Source organism: Meles meles, chromosome 6 (assembly GCF_922984935.1).
Source record: "Meles meles chromosome 6, mMelMel3.1 paternal haplotype, whole genome shotgun sequence".
NCBI classification, from domain to species: Eukaryota; Metazoa; Chordata; class Mammalia; order Carnivora; family Mustelidae; genus Meles; species Meles meles.
Window position 1 is genome coordinate 116,080,830 of NC_060071.1, and position 18,668 is coordinate 116,099,497.

The window sequence follows — 18,668 nt, forward strand, 5'->3', positions numbered from 1 at the left end:
TAGTAAAGTGAGTACCAGAACTACCAAGCAAGGCAGGAGGTGTAAGTAAATTTTTGTTAGGAAGGGAAGTTGTCAACTTAAATAGCAGCAAATGAAGAGTGAGTAAGGAAACTTCTGTTGTCATAAACATACAAGACCTCCGTCATATACAGGATACAGAAGGCATTTCACTTCGTGATATCCAGCCCAGAAATGTCAAATGCTTTTCCATTTAATCTCATAATTCTGGATTTCTACCAAAAAGGAATACATTAAGATCATGGAAAGTTGCTTACTGAAAGAAAGCCCTTAAAAAAAGTAAGGGAGGGAAAATAGAAATTAAGTTATGTAGAATACTCTTTAAATGATAATTAACTACATTTTCCTATCTTCACAGTAATATAAAACCCAATTACTTGCAGAACTGGTTCAGCTTACTTAAATGCCAGATATGTTTTTAGTACATAAGTGTTTAGAAGTTACAAATGTTTATACGAAAGGAAGCTATTAATACTTTTCTACAGCACTAACTACACACCAGGAAGGCCAAGGCAAACACAAATCAAGGAATGGAGTTTTCCCAAAGCTACAGTGTGAAAAGACTATAAACATGTGATTTCATACACATGAATGGGTTTCTTTGCTATAGGAAATTCAAATGGAATAAGGAATGGAGATATATAAAAAGGTTTCTTAAGGGGGAGAAGGATGACATCCTGGATGCACTTAGTTTTCTGCTCCTTCTGCGGCATCATATTCTTCTCCTGCACTGTCTGATGTCCATAATGTTAGGTTGTCTCTGAACAACTGCATGATGAGGGTGTTGCTGTCGTTGGATGAGGCTTCATTCACTGTATCAAGTTCTGAAGTGGCCTCATCAAACGCCATTTTAGCTAGTGTATAGGCAAGCTTGGATTACTAAGGATCTTATAGTGAAACACAGGAAAGTTAAGAGCCACCCTCAGGCAGATTGGGTGTGTAGGTTTCATCTCTTGCTTACATCAAAAGCCTCTTGCTAAGCAACTTGGGAATTACCTATCATTTGTTTTTGATCTTGACCACCTGGAGCTTCAGCAACATACCACAGGTAATCTTTCCTCATTTTTAGGTAGAAAACCTTACTCTCTAGATTAATTGCATTGGCTGTTAAATACACATCGAACAAATAGCTTTTTGCTATTTTTGATTACTGGGTCCTGTTTATTCTTTGCGCTCAGCTGCTATTTGTCTATTTCATTTTCATGGTTACTGTTCTTTTCTACTATGTGTTATGCATTTATCATATGCTTTAGAACAACTGACTAATGTATGAGTGGTGGTAATTGAATATATCTAATTTTTGGAAAATGTCAGCATTCAGTGCTGTCACAAAATTAATCTAACTGATAGTGCTTCCACGCAAGATGGACCAATAGGGATTAGTATACTTCCACCCTAAAAAAACCTAACTGGATAAAAGATAGGAAACAACAGTTTCTAAGACTTTTGCCATCAGGCAGCAAAAGACTGATCCCTGAGCGATAGGAAATAAATTAAGTTAGACTTAAGAATGCGCTAGCCTGGAGAGAGTTTCTAGGCATGGAGCAGGTCAACGGAACGCAGGAGGAACCAAGAGATCTTCCTGAGTTGAAGGGAAGGAGCTGGGAGGCTATGGAGAGGCAAGGTAGCTAGAGTTCACAGGGCAGAATATCAGAGAAGAGAGAGCTGCAAGAGAATTTTCAAGAATTTAGTTGAGTACTAATCAGTGAGGTTCCTTTCAAGAATTCAGTTGAGTACTCATCAGTGCATGCCTGTGAGGGAACTACTTGAGGCTAGGAAGAACCACTCAAAAGGAATTGAAGGAACAATACAATACTCCTAGCTCACATAGAATACCAGGAATAGAGCCCTGAATCCATCAGAGTAGAAAATCTTATTCACTGTCAGGTAGAGCATCTCCAACATTCTAGTTGTCATTTTTAGATGTTCGGGGTTGAGTCTTTTTATCTGTCTTTACTGAAAATGTAGTCACCCTTTTTTCTAACTTCTAGAACATATGGGATTTATAACAACTTTTAATGTCCTGGTTTCCTAATTTTATCAACTGTGTCATGTCTAGGCTGATTTTGATTGATATTTTTACTCATTATGACTGTATTTTCTTTTTTGTCCTTTTTTTTTTTTTAAGCCTGCTTGGAAATCAGTTGATGCTTGTCAGGCATATAAAAGACGACATTGTAAATTTTACCTTGTTGGGTGCAGATATTTTTGTATTCCTCTGTGTGTTCTTGAAACTTTTTCTAGAATGTATTGAAGTTACTTGGAAAGTGATTGGTCCTTTCAGGTATTACTTTTAATCTTTGTTAAGTGGGACCATTTAATCTAATTGCCCCACTGCTGAGGCAGAATCTTTCGGAGTGCTTTACCCGATGCCCTGTGAATAATGAGGTTTTCCATTTGGCTAGTTAAATTGAGGACCTGGTTGTTCCTTCAATGTTTGTTTTTAAGTTCTTTTGGGATCATTAGATCTTAGTCTTTATTCTAGGACTGATTTTTAGCCATGCTGAGGTCTCTACTTACTGCCTGGAGAATACAAGAGTCTTTCTTTACTCTGGTTGGATAGAACCTCCAATGTCCAGGCGCCTGGGTGGCTCAGTGGGTTAAAGCCTCTGCTTTCGACTCAGGTCATGATCCCAGGGTCCTGGGATGAAGCCCCTCTCTCTCTGCCTGCCTCTCTGCCTACTTGTGATCTCTCTCTGTCAAATAAATAAATAAAATCTTAAAAAAAAAAACAAACCTCCAATGTCTCCAGCGCCATTCGAACCTTGCATTGTTTTTGTTTGTTTGTTTGTTTTAGCTCCTCAGCAGTTGTTTTTGCCTGGCCTTGTGGAATTTCACTCTAAGTGTATGTAGATCAGTATTAAGTAAGACTCAAATGGACCCCTACCTAGATGTCTAGAGCTTTTTTCTGCATAACCCCTCCTTTCTGGTACATTATTCCAGTAATTCCTGTTACCTGTACTTTACTGAATTTATATCTTTGTCTCTTCAATTTAAGTAGATTGCTGTGCTGTGCTTTTAATCTCCCTGCCTACAGGGGTGTTTAGGACATACATGTCTTTTGGCAGAAAGTCAAGATGTTCTCAGGGCTTATCTAGCTTGTTTCCTTCTCTCAGGGAGTGCAGATCTACACTAATTATTGTCCAATGTCCATAAACTGTTATGTCATATGTTTTGTCTAGTTTTGTAGTTGTTTACTGTCTGGGGGTAAATCTGGTTACCAGTTACTCCATAATCATAATAGCTAGAAGCATAGATCCTAAACTGGATTATTGTGGGAAGTCGATAAAGACTTTTGGGTGAAGTTACAGGAAGAAGCGTTGGCTGATTTTTATAGTTGATAGCCATTTAGGAATTGTTTATGGAACCCTGCAGTAGTTGACTTAGCAGTGGTTTGTCTTTCAACCAGATCTAGCAGATGAGATAATGTAAATAGAAAAGCACTATACAAATGTGCTTATTATTTTTAGCTTAGAGTAATTTATTGAATGTTCTTATTAATAAGTGTTCTGCCTCAGAGTAGATTTTTTTTTTTTTTTTTGGAATTGAAAGTGAAAATAGTTGTTTCACCTTTGTGCTAGAGGAGCTGGAGTTGGTGATGATGCCTTCAATATTATTTCTAATTACAAAAAATTGGTTTCAGTACACTTTGATGTTATTGGATAAAGAATGCTTCTCACAAGTAGTAATAATGTCCGTCCAAGACTACAGTAAAGTAGTTGGCAGAAAGACATATTTCTGAAGATTGTATTGTGTTGCTATATTATTCTTGGGTTTTTGTACTTAGGGACTTGCACATACATATTCAATGAACATTTGATGTATGAATCTTTATTAAGACCATTCACTTGTCAATCATATGATTAACTTTATATATGTCAAACATGGTAGTAGATATTAGGGAGACAAAAGAAATAAGAGATAGGGTCCCTTATTAGAAGATCACATGAGGGGCACCTAGGTGGCTCAGTGGGTTAAGCCTCTGCCTTCAGCTCAGGTCATGATCTCAGAGTACTGGGATCGAGCCCCTCATCGGGTTCTCCACTCAGCGGGGAGCCTGCTTCCCCCTCTCTCTCTGCCTGCCTCTCTGTCTACTTGTGATCTCTCTCTCTGTCAAATAAATAAATAAAACCTTTAAAAAAATTAAAAAAGATCACATGAGATGGCACAGGCATAAGGCAACAATACATTCTAGCAAAGATTAATGGAGTACATAGTGATTATGTCAGCTCTCAGGGAGAAATGAAGGGGCTGGATTTTGAGAAAATTGATGGAATTGCATTGATTAACCAAGAGGATAAGGGAGAAAAAGTCCCTGCCCTAAAAAGAAGGAATGGTGTGTTGCAGGGTGACTGCTGAGAATGACAAAATTGTTCTGTGAAAAACAAGCAAGTTAAATTGGCTTGAATGGAATTCTCTGTAGAAGAGAGTCAGAAATTAGGTTGCAGAGCTGATTGTGGTATGAGGGATGTAGAAGATTTTGAGCATTAGTCTGCAAAGAGAGGAAGCTGATTGCCCCATATGTTAAAAAGTAGACAAAATTAAAGAATTTTGTGTTCACAAGTAAGTTTTGTAGGTGCTGATTTTTTTAAAGATAAACTATGAAGCAAATGAAGACACTGAGTTTTACTGTGTTTGATTACAATAGAAATCCATTCTTTATTGGGGTTTTAAAAACACTGCTTACAGAAGTGAATAAATATATAAAAGTTTTATGTGGGGGTGCCTGGGTGGCTCAGTCAGTTAAGAATCTGCCTTCTGGGGACGCCTGGATGGCTCAGTTGGTTAAGTGGCTTCCTTCGGCTCGGTCATGATCCCAGTATCCTGGGATCAAGTCCCATATTGGGCTCCCTGCACGGTGGGGAGCCTGCTTCTCCCTCTGCCTCTGCCTGCCACTCTGCCTGCCTGTGTCCTCTCTCTCTGAAAAATAAATAAAAGTAAAATCTTAAAAAACAAAAAAGAATCTGCCTCTGCTCAGGTTATGATCCCAGGGTCCTGTGAGTGAGCCTGGTGTTAGGCTCCCTGCTCCATGGGAAGCCGGCTTCTCCCTCTGAACCTCCCCCTGCTCACTCTTTCTCAAATAAATAAGTAAATAAATAAAATCTTTTAAAAAAGTGAAAGTTTTACACATTATGATGTATTGTAAGGGAAAAAAGGAATTTTTTAAATGGTATAGTAACTGAAGGTATTCTGACTGAATTTTGAGTAAGGCTGAATTTCATTTGTTTGTTTGTTTGTTGTTCCAGGTTGCTGCATACTCATGACCCAGCTGGTATTTTCATTCAAGATAAAGTGTGTCCTATTGCCTTTATTGATTAACTGAGCAAATTCAGGTTAGTATATTTTGTGGACAGCACTTCCTTTTTCTAATTATAAATTAATATGTTGAGAAATTGATACTTTTGTGTTTAAAGCTATGTATGTACATGGCAGTGAATTAGAAAGACCAAGTCAATCTAAACTCTGCTGAATTATGTATTAGTTAACAGACATTTTGGTACTACCTACTATGTATAATCTGTAGTGCATAAAATAAAAAAAATGTTTTACTCCTTGCTTAGTAGTTTTGTACTTTAAGAGGCTGGTTAAAAACAAGTTGTGGCTGAATATGTTAAATTGTAATTTTGGCATTGTTGTGTGACATATTGGGTGTTGAAAATAAACAACTCATCTTAGAGTTTTTGGACATTTTTATAGGTGACTTTTAAAGGATAGATTGTTATCCAGATTTTAGTCATACATTAAAATTATTATTTGTTTTCAGTGTTGTCTGTGCGTTTTGACAAATATGTATTCTTCGCCATAATCTTTTAAATTCACTCATGTTGTCTCTTTGTAGTCAACCTCTCTCTCATCTCAACTCCTAGCAACCACTGATCTGTTTTTTGTCTCTATAGTCTACCGATTCTGATATGTCATTTAAATAGAATCATTGAGTATGTAGCTTTTAAAATCTAGCTTCTTTCACTTAGCATAATGCATTTGGATTCATTCATGTTGTGTGTACTAGTAATTTGTTCTTTTTTCTTTCTTTCTTTCTATTTTTTATTCTGAGCTGTGTCTACCACATGGGGATATACTGTAGTTGATTTATTCATTCACCACTTTATAGACATTTGGGGAGTTTCCACTTTTTGGTGATTATTTTAGTCATACTTTTTCTCTTTTTTTGGTGATAAAATAGCCTTTTTTTTTTTTTTAGAAAGATTTTATTTATTTATTTGAGAGAGAGAGAGAGAGAGAGAAAGCACCAGGGAGGGGAGGGTCAGAGGGAGAAGCTCACTCCCTGCCGAGTGGGGAACTCGATGGGGGACTGGATCCTTGGACTCCAGGATCTTGATCTGAGCTAAAGGCAGACGTTTAACCGATTGAGCCACCCTGGTGCCCCTCCCCCCCATCTTCACCATTTTTAAGTGTACAGTTCAGTGCTTTAAGTGCTATGCAGTCGTCAAACAATTCCTGTAACTCTTTTCATCTTGTAAAATTGAAACAATATACCTATTAAACAATAACTCCCCATTCTCTATTCCATCCAGCGCCTGGAAAGCAGTATTATACTTTCTGTCTTTATGAATTGGACTCTAAGTAATTCATATGAGGGGGGTCATATACACAGCATTTGTCTTTTTGTGACTGGTTTATTTCACTTAGCATAATGTCCTTGAAGTTCATCTGTGTTGTAGCATAGCACAGAATTTCCTTTCTTTTTGAGGCTAAATAATATTCCATTGTATGTATATACTTCATTTTGCTTATCTGCTTATTGGTTGTTGAACATGGGTTTCTTCCACATTTTAGCTATTGTGCGTAATGTGACTATGAACATGAGTGTATAAATATTTCTTCAGCACCCTGTTTTCAGTTCTTTTGCGTATATAAATATGTTCAAGAAATGAAATTGGTAGGTCATATAGTAATTCTATGCTTAATTTTTTGAGGAACCACCATACTTTTTCCACAGCAGCTGTACCATTTTACAGTCTCATCAGCATTGCACAAGTGTTTCAGTGTCTCTACCTCCTTGCCAACAACTGTTACTTTCTGTTTTTTGATAGTAGCCATCTTAATGGGTATGAAATTGTAGGGTTATTTTTGTGTGTGTGGTTTTGATTTGCATTTCTCTAATGATTGGTGCCACTGAACATCTTTTTATGGGCTTATTGGCCCTTTGTATATCTTCTTTGGAACAATGCCTATTCCTGTCTTTTTTTCTAATTTTGAATTGAGTTGTTTGTCTTTTGTTGTTGAGGCTTAGGAGTTCTCTATATATTCTGGATAGTAATCCCTTATTTCATATTTCATATTTCATATGATTTACACATATTACAAATCATACACATGATTTACAAGTATTCTCTCTCAGTCTTTTAGGTTGTCTTTTTACTTCATAGATGTTATCTTTTGATGCAGAAAAGTTTTAGTTTTCATAAAGTCCAGTTTGTTGATTTTTCCTTTCTTTCCCCTTATGCCTTTAGTGTCATATCCAAGAAATCATTGGTAAATTCAGTATCATGAAACTTTTGACCTATGTTTTCTTCTGAGACTTTTATTATTTTAGGTCCTACAGTTATGTACTTGATCTATTTTGACTTAATTTTTATATAAATGTTAGGGGTCTAGCTTCATTCTTTTGGATGTGGATATTCAGTTTTCCCAGCACCATTTATTGAAAAGACTGTTTCCACCCTCCTCCTGGCCCCCCCCCCCATTGAATGTTATTGGCACTCTTGTCAAAAATCATTTGATCATATATGTGAGGGTTTATTTCTGGGCTCTCTGTTCCATTGGTCCATATGTCTGTTTTTGTGGCAACACCACACTGTTTTGTTATTGTTGTTATTTTTAAAGTTTTTATTCATTTTAGAGAGAGAGAGAAAATACAAGTCAGTGGAAGGACACAGGGGGAGGGAGAGGTGGATTCCCAACTGAACAGGGAGTCCAGCACAGGGCTGGATCCCAGGACTCTGGGATCATGACCTGAGCTGAAGGGAGATGCTTCAGCTAAGCTGAACCAACTGAGCCAACCCGGTGGCCCAACACCACACTGTTTTGATTACTGTAGCTTTCTAGTAAAATTTGAAATCAGAAGGTGTAAGTCCTCCAGTTTTTTTGTTCTTTTTCAAGATTGTTTTGGCTCTTTGGCATCCCTTGGGATTTCATATGAATTTTAGGATGAGTTTTTCTATATCAGAAAAAATGTGATTGGGGTTTTGATCAGTGTTGCATTGAATCTGTTGATTTCTTTGGGTAGTATGACAGTTTAACAATATTAAGTCTTCCAGTGTTTCTAACATGGAATGTGTTTCCATTTATTTATGTCTTCTTTACTTTCTTTCATTAATATTTTGTAGTTTCATTGTATAAGTCTTTTGCCTCCTTGGTCAAGTAAATTCATAAGTATTTTATTCTTTTTGGTGCTGTTAATGGAATTCTTTTTGTAACTGTCTTTTTAAATTGTTCATTTTGTTTAGAAATGTGGTTTGTTTTTGAATGTTGATTTTGTATCATGCTGTTTTGATGAATTCATTTATTTTAAGAGCTTTTTTGTGGAGTCTTTAGGGTTTTTTTTTTTTTTTTTAAAGATTTTATTTATTTATTTGACAGAGATCACAAGTAGGCAGAGAAGCAGGCAGAGAGAGGGGGAAGCAGTCTCCCTGCTGAGCAGAGAACCTGATGCAGGGCTTGATCCCAGGACCCTGAGATCATGACCTGAGCTGAAGGCAGGGGCTTAACCCACTGAGCCACCCAAGTGCCCCTAGGGTTTTTTTTTTACACATAAGTTTATATTATCTGCAAATAAATAATTTTACTTTGTCCATTTTAGTTTGGATGCCTTGATACATATGTATTTTTTTCTTGCCATATTGCTCTGGCTAGAGCTACCAGTACTATCTTGAATAGAAGTGGGTAAAGTGGGCTTCCGTTTCCTTGTTGCTAATCTTGGAGGAATAGCTTTTGGTCTTTCAACATTGAGTATGACATTTGCTGTAGCTTTTTCATATATTGCTTATATTATGTTGAGGTAGTTTCCTTCTGTTCCTATTTGGTTGTTTTCATCAAGAGAGGGCATTGGGAGGGTATTGGATTTTATCGAATGCTTTTTTTTTTTTTAATAACATCAATTGAGATGATCATGTGGGTTTTTCTTTCATTTTGTTGATGTAGCATATTACATTGATCAGTTTTCACATGTTGAACAATCCTTGCATTCCTTGAATAAATCTCACCTAGTGATGGTATGTAATCCTTTTAATATGCAGTTATACATTTTAAAAATAAAAATGTCATTGTATTAATAGAATGTTTTATTAACAGAATTTATTAATAGAATATTATTTGATATTGTTAAAGAAACCATGATGATTTTACTATTGCTTTTTTGGACTGGGGTTTCATTTCTTTTTAAAAAGCATTAAAACATAACCAAAGAATTTTATTTTTTTTTAACAGATCTTGTGTGTAGGCGAAGAGACCCTGCATTTATGATTTCTTTGAGTATATAAAGAGAAGTAATGCAAAATTGTTAGAAATGGGGTATATTGGATCTTGTGGTGTTTCCTGACTATTGAAAAATCATGTTGCTTTCTTGAGTATAGTGTTAGATCAGAAATGTACTGACAGGCTTGTATAGTTAACACTCATATAGGTAGCTCCAAAACCTACCTGTTTAGAAAAGTCAAATAAATGATAAGAATTCTCTTATATTAAAAATCATACTTACTCTTGAAGATGGCAAATGTCAGGCATAAAAAGTTTAAGCTTTCTTGAATGAATATTTGGATTGAAAGTGATGGAAATTGTCCTTCTGCCTTGGGGAAATTAGTAATATAAAAAATTAGCTATGTAGTGATCTCAAAAAGGCTACTGATTATTTACAAGAATTATCTGGCTCATTATGTGCTATAGAAATAAAAAGATCTTGAGAAAAATATTATGCTCTGAATCAGAGAATGTTGCTTTAGATTCCAGCTCCTCAGCCTGGAGATTAAGAGTCACTGCAACTTTGAACTGTTCTGTTGTTTCTGAATATTTTAGATAAATTGTATGACTTGAATAGTATCTATGGATAAAATAGATAAAATAAAATATATGATATTTGTATTTTTAATTTTTTGAGAATCTTCCATATTGTTTTCCATAGTGGCTGCACCAGTTTATAAAACCACCAACAGTGTACAAGTTTCCCTTTTCTCCATCTCCTCACCAATACCTGTTATTTCTCAGTTTTTTGATACTAGCCATTCTGACTGCTGTAAGGTGATATCTCACTGTGGTTTTGATTTGCATTTCTATGATGACTAGTGATATTCATGTTCAGAACTACCAGTTTCCTTTTTCTCGTGAGCACTACCAAGCCTAGAAAATTAGCCAAAACAACAACAAAACAAAACACACACATACACACACAAACAGAACAAAACTTGTTCAAGATACTGTTTTAGAAATGGAACCTTTTAAAATAAAATAGCATTTAAATATTTAATTTTAGATACTTGATGTATGGGCATATTAAGAGATTATGACTCAGTTGAAATGGTTTTAGTTATACTAAAGTACACCTCTTTGCTCTAATTTTTTTTCTCCTGTAACATCTTCTATTTACTATATTATACCAATTTCATTCTGATTTCCTAAGAATTTCTAGCCCTTTAGAACAAGGGAGACAGCTATTTGGAGAAAATTCTGCATGACTCTTGTGTTTCTGTCTGTACTCTGAGTGGAAGCATTGACAGCTTTTATTGGGGGCCATCTTTTCAAGGAAATTTGTATACCAAGTATCCTAGAAAGATAGAAATAGTGTTTTCCTAAGGAAAACAGGTTACAGATTTCTTTGCTGTCCAGGATAATAAAGGTAATCCCTTTGGGGAAAAGAGAGGGCACTTAGCTTATAAACCCCTTGAAAGATTGGGGTTTCATAAGCTCATCTTTCTTTTCCTGTAGCAACCATACTCTGTGTGCAGGCATCACTGGCTCACCTTGTGTTGCCTTTTAAGAATTAAGGCTGGGGGGCGGCGCTTGAATGGCTCAGTGGGTTAAAGCCTCTGCCTTTGGCTCAGGTCATGGTCCTGGGATTGAGCCCTACATCGGGCTCTCTGCTCCGCGGGGAGCCTGCTTCCTCCTCTCTCTCTGCCTGCCTCTCTGCCTAGTTGTGATTTCTCTCTGTCAAATAAATAAAATATTAAAAAAAAAAAAAGAATTAGGGCTTGGGGAACCAGCACAAATGATGATACTCTGGCTCCTGCTGTTTTGAGTAGTAAGCTGTTCTTTGTCTCTGATCCAGTAGTGTCATATCTTCTGCCAGGATTATCTGATGCTGAGTTGCCAAATACCACTAACACAACTTATTGGTAAAATAAAGCTGAGTTTATTGTTTATTGCTATGAAGGACAATAACATCTTCAGAAGGCTTTGGTGATATCTTAGTGGGGCAAATCCAAGGTCAAAATTTGAGAATTTGAAGTTTGGTTTGAGTCTTAAGTGGTAGTGATTGGGCTTGATTGGGATTGAATACCATAATAGTTTAGAATTGGTAGAAACAGCAAAGCAAGGATTTGAAAATTGTTGATGCTTCTTGTTGAAGAGATAATGGTTTTTTTCTGAAGCTTCTGAAATGAACAATCAAGTTATATTCATGCAAGAGTCTCCTGGAATAGTAGAGTTATGCTAATGAGAATGCTGGGCTAATAAAGTCTCATTAATATATACTGGAAGATTTGCATGTAGGTATATTAGCTTCTTAGGGTTGCTGTAATAAATTGCCACACACTTATGGCTTAAAACAATAGGCTCTTTTCTCTTCCAACTTTTCTTGTTTACAAGTAGTTTTTTTTTTTTTTTTTAAAGATTTTATTTATTTATTTGACAGACAGAGATCACAAGTAGGCAGAGAGGCAGGCAGAAAGAGAGGAGGAAGCAGGCTCCCTGCAGAGCAGAGAGCCTATGCGGGGCTCGATCCCAGGACCCTGAGATCATGACCTGAGCCGAAGGCAGAGCCTTTAACCCCCTGAGCCACCCAGGCGCCCCTACAAGTAGTCTTTAGTGTTTTTTGTTTCCTGGCAGTGTAACTCTAATCTCTACCTCCATCTTCACATGGTGGTCTTCCCTCTGTATCTGTATCCCAAATTTCCCCTTCTTATAAGGACTCCAGTCACTGGATTAGGGCCCACCTTAAACCACTATTACCTCATGTTACCTTGATTATATCTGCTAAGACCCTATTTCCAAATAAGGTCACACTGACAATGAATGACTTTTGGGGAGACACTATTCCCCAAGTACAAGGATGCAAGGGAGTATGTGGTTCCAGTCATCAGTATCTAGTATGGCTAGATGATTTTGTTTCTCAGTATCCAGGACACTATGGCAGGCTGATTGCTTAGCATGCATGTAGGATAAAATCTCAGACTCTTCAGAGTTCTTGACAAAAGGATGATGTAGTGGAAAGAATACCGGTATGGAAATCAAGTTGCCTTGGTTCTAGTTTGTACCCTGCTATTAAATAGCTTGAGAAAGTTACTGTCTTCTCCAGCTATTAGTTTCTCAATGGGTAAAATGGGGAGGTCTGGAAGAAAAGAGGAATGGACCAAATGATCTGTATGGGCCTTTGTAGGTCTCAGATTCTGAAATTTGTTGAGTGTCTGCTATATACCATGCTGACAGTAGTTTTGATAGAGTGACAAAATTTAAAAAGGAAATAGAGAATGATTTAAATACTGATATGATAAATTCTGACTTGTGAATGTGGCCTTGTTTACATTTTACTTACTTGGGTGAAGATCACTCATGAAGATAGTAAGTAAACATGAGGTTAGTCCTGATCTCTCTGACTTAATCATATTTTGTTTTTCAGTTTGAATAATATATTTGGAATAGAGACATTTTTGAGGTCAGTTAATTCACTTGAAGTTAAAAAAATGTATCGTTGCTGCACTCTCTCAGCTGAGTTCAGAAAATGAAATAATCTTTTTTCAAGTGAGCATGAGAGGGTAGATCTCCCTTCATTGCTCACATTGCTCTATCATAATATTCCTGCAGTCAAGGGATCTGAGAAACATTCCTCCTAGAGAATGGTAATAGTCTAGTGAGGTGGAGCCTGGTCCAAGAGTTCTAGGTGTGAGTGATTCTTCTTCTATTGGCTTTTTTAACATTTTAAATAGCTCACTGCAGTGCTGTTTGAATTCTGTCTCTGAATGTTGAAAATACATAATAGTTACTTCGTAAACATTTTGTGGATACTTACAAGGAAATTTTTTGGTAATACTAAAACCACGTGTAGTTGTGTCTATGCTTGTTCTTTTCAAGGTACAAATTAATAATGTCTATGTATTGATGTTAAGTATAAATACAGGTTGAACCAACATCTTTGGATTTGCATTAAAAGTGACTGAAGTAGGGGCACCTGGGTGGCTCAGTGGTTTAAGCCTCTGCCTTCGGCTCAGGTCATGATCTCAGGGTCCTGGGATCGAGCCCCGCATCGGGCTCTCTGCTCAGTGGGGAGCCTGTTTCTCCTTCTCTCTCTGCCTGCCTCTCTGCCTACTTGTGACCTCTCTCTGTTAAATAAATAAAATATTAAAAAAAAAAAGAGTGACTGAAGTAGAAGAAAATGGATTTTTGATTCATCCCATATGGTAGATTTTCGGACCCATCTTCCGGGAAACCCTGGAAATCTCTCAACACTTGAATTTAAGGATCTTCTAGCATATAGCTCTTTAATTACAGACAAATTTTCCCAGGCCCTTTTTTCAGGGTAGGTATTTGGATTATTCAGAGATGATCACCAGAGACTGCAACAATGGTGATTTCTTTTTTTTTCTCTTTCCTTTTTTTTTTTTAGTTTTAGGAGAATATTAGAATATAAAATTTGCAATAATACTGTAGCAATACTTGAAATAAAGTACGTTAAAAAGGGGGTTCAGTGATTCAGTTTGTTAAGCATCTAATTCTTGCTTTCAGCCCAGTCATGAATTCAGGGTCTTGAAATGGAGGCAGACAAGCCACCTGCTGTCGGGCTCCATGCTTCGTGTAGAATCTGCTGGAGATTTTCTCCCTTTCTCTCTGCCCCTCTCCTCTGCTTACATACAAGCATGTGCTCTCTCTTTCTCTCAAATGAATAAATCTTTAAAAAAAATACATGAAAATGATCATAATTAAAAACTAATAAAATAGATGCTATAATTATGGTAATAAAAATACATACCTTCTGTATCATATTTTCTGTTCACATTTCTATCCTTCAATGAAAAGAGTAGGAGAATGTTACTGTGTTTTTTTAATGTGCTGTCCACATCAGTGAAAATAACTTGACCTTTAAAAAGCCAAGATTTTGGGTACCTGGGTGGCTCAGTCAGTTAAGCGACTGCCTTCAGCTCAGGTCATGATCCTAGAGTCCTGGGATCGAGTCCTGCATTGGGCTCCCAGATTCACAGGGAGTCTCCTTCTCCCTCTCCATCCTCTCATGCCCTCTCTTACTTGCTCTCTCAAATAAAGTCTTAAAAAAAAAAAAAATCCAAGATTCTTTTGACTTGTGGGCCATTCAGATGAATCCTGGAAGGCTTTTTTTGAGAGGTGTGGGTGGATATGGTAGCTGATGATTCAGGCTTTTATTAAACTGTTTGGATTTTCCTCCTCATTTTAGACCTTGAAGTTGGTCTGCTAATATTTAGCAAGATAAAGTTTCTTCTACTTGTAAGAAATATTTTCTAGTTTCAGAGAAATTTGAATTGGCAAAGATTAGAAAGTAGAGTATGGATATGTTTGATTTATTTTATGGTTTGGAATCTTCACTTTCTGTGTAGTGTTTATTTTGTTGGATTCACATATGCTTGAGAAATTAGAGGATTCTCCTCCTCCCAGCCCCCAATCAGCTACTTCTGCAGCCTCATAGGAAAAAAAAAGAAGAGGAAAGAAGGAAAATCATGATCATGTTAAGCACATTTTTTCCCCACTTCTTAAACACCTATTCTAAATTAATGGACCATTGTGCTGGTTGTTTAGTTGGTTTTTTGATTAATTGATTTGTCAGAGAGAGAGCACAAGTGAGGGAGCAGCAGGCAGAGGGAGAAGAAGGCTCCCCACCGAGCAAGGAGCCCAGTGGAGGACTTGATTCCAGGACCCCGGGATCATGACCTGAGCTAAAGGCAGGTGCTTAACCAACTGAGCTACCCAGGCATCCTTTTTTTTTTTTTTTTTTAAATTTTATTTTTTGGAGTAGTTTTTACCTGTAGAGAAAATGCAACAGAAAGTACAGAGTTCCCTTATATCCTATAGTCTTGCTATAATTGCTTATTACAACCAGGTATTTTTTTCCCTTACAGTTCTTTGGGATTTGTTATGTAGATCATACTGTCTGTGAACAAAGCCAGTTGTATCTTTTCCTTCCTACTTTATATAATTTATATCCTTTCTTGTCTTACTGCATTAGCTAGGGTGTCCAATATTATATGAATAGGAATGGTGAGAGGGAAAATCTTAGAGGGAAAGTATCTAGTTTTTAACTATTAAGAATGGTATTTGCTATGGGGTTTTTGTAGATTTTATTAGCTTGAGGGATTTCCCTTGTACTTCTGTTTGCTGAGTTTTTATCATAAATGGGTGTTGAATTTTATCAAATTCTTTCTCTGCAGGTATCAATATCACATGATTTTTCTTGTACAGTGTGTTGATGTGTGATGGATTACATTAAAAAATTGATTTTAAAATGCTGAACTTGATTTATATACTTAGAATAAATCTTATTTGGTTGTGCTGTATAATTTGACTTGCTGATATTTTTTGAGGATTTTTTACATCTCTGTCCATGAGAGATTATTTGTTTATAGTTTTCCTTTCTTGTAATGTTGTTTGGGTTTAGTATTAAAGTAATGCTGGGCTCACAGAACAAATTAGTAAATGCTCCCTCTTCTTTCTTTAACAGACTGCAGAGAATTGGTATTTTCTGTTTCATAAGTGTTTGATAGAATTTGTTTGAGAAAATATCTGGGTATGCAGCTTTCTGCTTTGGAATATTGCTAATTATTTATTTATTTTCTTAGATTATTATAGGGTTATTTGTGTGATCTGTGTCTTCTTGTGTGAGCTTTGGTAGATTGTCTTTAAAAGAATTATTCCCTTTCATCTAAGTTGTCAAATATATGAGCCTTGAATTATTTATAATATTGCTTTATTATCCTTTTAATGTGAGTAGGATCACTAGTGATGGGCCCTCTTTCATTTCTGATATTACTAATCTGTTTCTTCTCTCCCTTTTTCCTGACTAGGGGTTTATCCATTTTATTGATCTTTGGAAAAAAACAGCTTTTACTTTTGTTGCCTTTTCTCTTTTAGTTACATATTTTCAGTTTCATTGATTTCTGCTTCCGATTTTTATTATTTATTTTCTTGTGCTTATTTTGGATTTTATTTGCCCTTCTTTCTCAATTTCCTATGGCAGAAGCTTGAGTGATTGATTTTAACTCCTATTATTTTAATATATAACTCCAGTGCTATAAAAATTTTCTCAGGAAGAGAAAATGCGGTAGTATGTTTACTGCATTCCACAAATACTTTTTTTTTTTTTTTAAGATTTTATTTATTTGACAGGGAGAGATCACAAGTAGGCAGAGAGGCAGGCAGAGAGAGAGAGAGAGAGAGAGAGGAGGAAGCAGGCTCCCTGCCTAGCAGAGAGCCCGATGCGGGACTCGATCCCAGGACCCTGAGATCATGACCCGAGCTGAAGGCAGAGGCTTAACCCACTGAGCCACCCAGGCGCCCCTTATTTTCATTTTTACTTAAAGTATTAATTTCTTGCGACTTTCTTTTTGACTCATGTTATTATTGTGTGTTATTTAATTTCCAAATATTTGGGTATTTTCTAACTATCTTTTTGTTACTAATTTTTAGTTTAATTCCATTGTAGTCTGAAAGCATACTTTGTATGATTAAGGTGTGTTTTCTGGCCCAGAATATAGTCTATCTTGATAAATGTTCTCTTTGAGCTTGAGAAGAATGTGTATACTGCTATTGTTGAATCAAAGAGTCTGTAGATGTCAATTAGATCCAGTTGATTGTGATGCTATTCAGTTTTACAATATTCTTACTGATTTTATGTGTACTGGTTCTGTCAATTACTGACTAGAGGGGCATTAAAGTCTCCAAATAAAATAGTGAATTCATGTGTTTCTCTTTGCAGTTCTACTAGTTTTTACATCATTTATTTTGATTCACAGTTATTAGGTGCATACATATAAAGGAAGTTATATCTTCTTGGTGAATTAACCCTCTGACATTGGGTAATGCCCACCCCTTATCATTGACTAACAGTCTCTGTCTTTTAGTTGATGTATTTAGATCATTTATGTTTAAAGTAATTATTTGTATACTTGGATTAATATCTACCATATTTTTAAACTGTTTTCTATTCCATGTCCTGCTGTTTCTTTCTTTCTTCTTTTTTTTTTTTTTTTTTTTTTTTTGGTCTTCTACTCTGTTTCTGCTTTCTCTTGTTTCATTTGAACATTTTATTTGATTTTTTTTTTATCATATCTTATATATCATTATACTTACTGTAAAATTTTTTAGTGGTTGCCCTGGAGTTTGTAATTACACATTTACAATTAATCTTTGTTCACTTTCAAATAATAATATACCACTTCATGGGTAGTGCAGGTACCTTATCACAGATTATTCCCAATTCCTTTCTCCCATCCCTTATAACATTGCTGTCATTCATTTCACTTATCTATAAGCTGTGATCACTGAATATATTATGCTATTGTTATTTTTAACAAGTTGTTATTTGTTAGATCAAGTATAAAAAATAAGATTTAATTTTGTCTTTATTGCTTCTCTAATGCTTTTCAGTTTTTAAATGTTATCCACATTTTCTGACAACTTTGTACAAAATTACAATGGTTTATAATTTTCTTTCCCTCTGAAAAACTTTTCATTTTTATTTTTTAAGTATTTATTGGAAAGAGAGAGAGATTGAGAGAGAGAGAGCACAAGAGCAGGGGCGGGGCAGGGTAGACATAGAGGGAGATGCAGACTCCTTGGTGAGTAGGGACCCGAATACAGACTTGATCCCAGGACCCTGGGATCATGACCTGAGTCAAAAGCAGACACTTAACTGACTGAGCCACCCAGCATCCCTGAAGAATTTTTAAACATTTCTTGCAAGGAAGGTGAGTAGGTTCAGTTCCCTCAATTTTTATTTTTATTTGTCAGATAAAGCCTGTATATCCTTTTCACTTTTTTTTTTTTTTTAAGATTTTATTTATTTATTTGACAGAGAGAGATCACAAGTAGGCAGAGAGACAGGCAGAGAGAGAGAGGGAAGCAGGCTCCCTCCTGAGCAGAAAGCCCGATGCGGGGCTCCATCCCAGGACCCTGGGACCATGACCCGAGCCAAAGGCAGAGGCTTAAACCAGTGAGCCATCCAGGTGCCCCTTTCCTTTTCACTTTTGAAGGATAATTGTGATAGGTACAGAATTCTGGATTGGTGGGTTTTCTTTTAACACTTTAAATTTTTCACTCTGCTCGCTTTGCTTGCATGGTTCTGAAGAGAAAGTCTGACGGAATTCTTATTTTTCTCCTGTCTAGGTAAGTTTTTTTCTTCTGGATTCTGTCCAGATTTTCTTATCTGTTTTGCTGCAGTTTTACTATGATATGCCTAG

General features: G+C 36.2%; 1 protein-coding gene across 6 annotated transcripts in view; it reads left to right on the plus strand.

Annotated features, from left to right (window-relative positions):
• Window positions 1-18,668, plus strand: part of FUT8 (fucosyltransferase 8) — a 398,079-nt gene that overhangs the window by 131,830 nt on the left and 247,581 nt on the right. For all 6 annotated transcript variants that reach the window (XM_046008252.1, XM_046008253.1, XM_046008251.1 and 3 more), the window contains one exon: window positions 5,265-5,351. The gene's annotated coding sequence lies outside the window, so the exon portion shown is untranslated. The remainder of the gene's footprint in view (window positions 1-5,264; window positions 5,352-18,668) is intronic.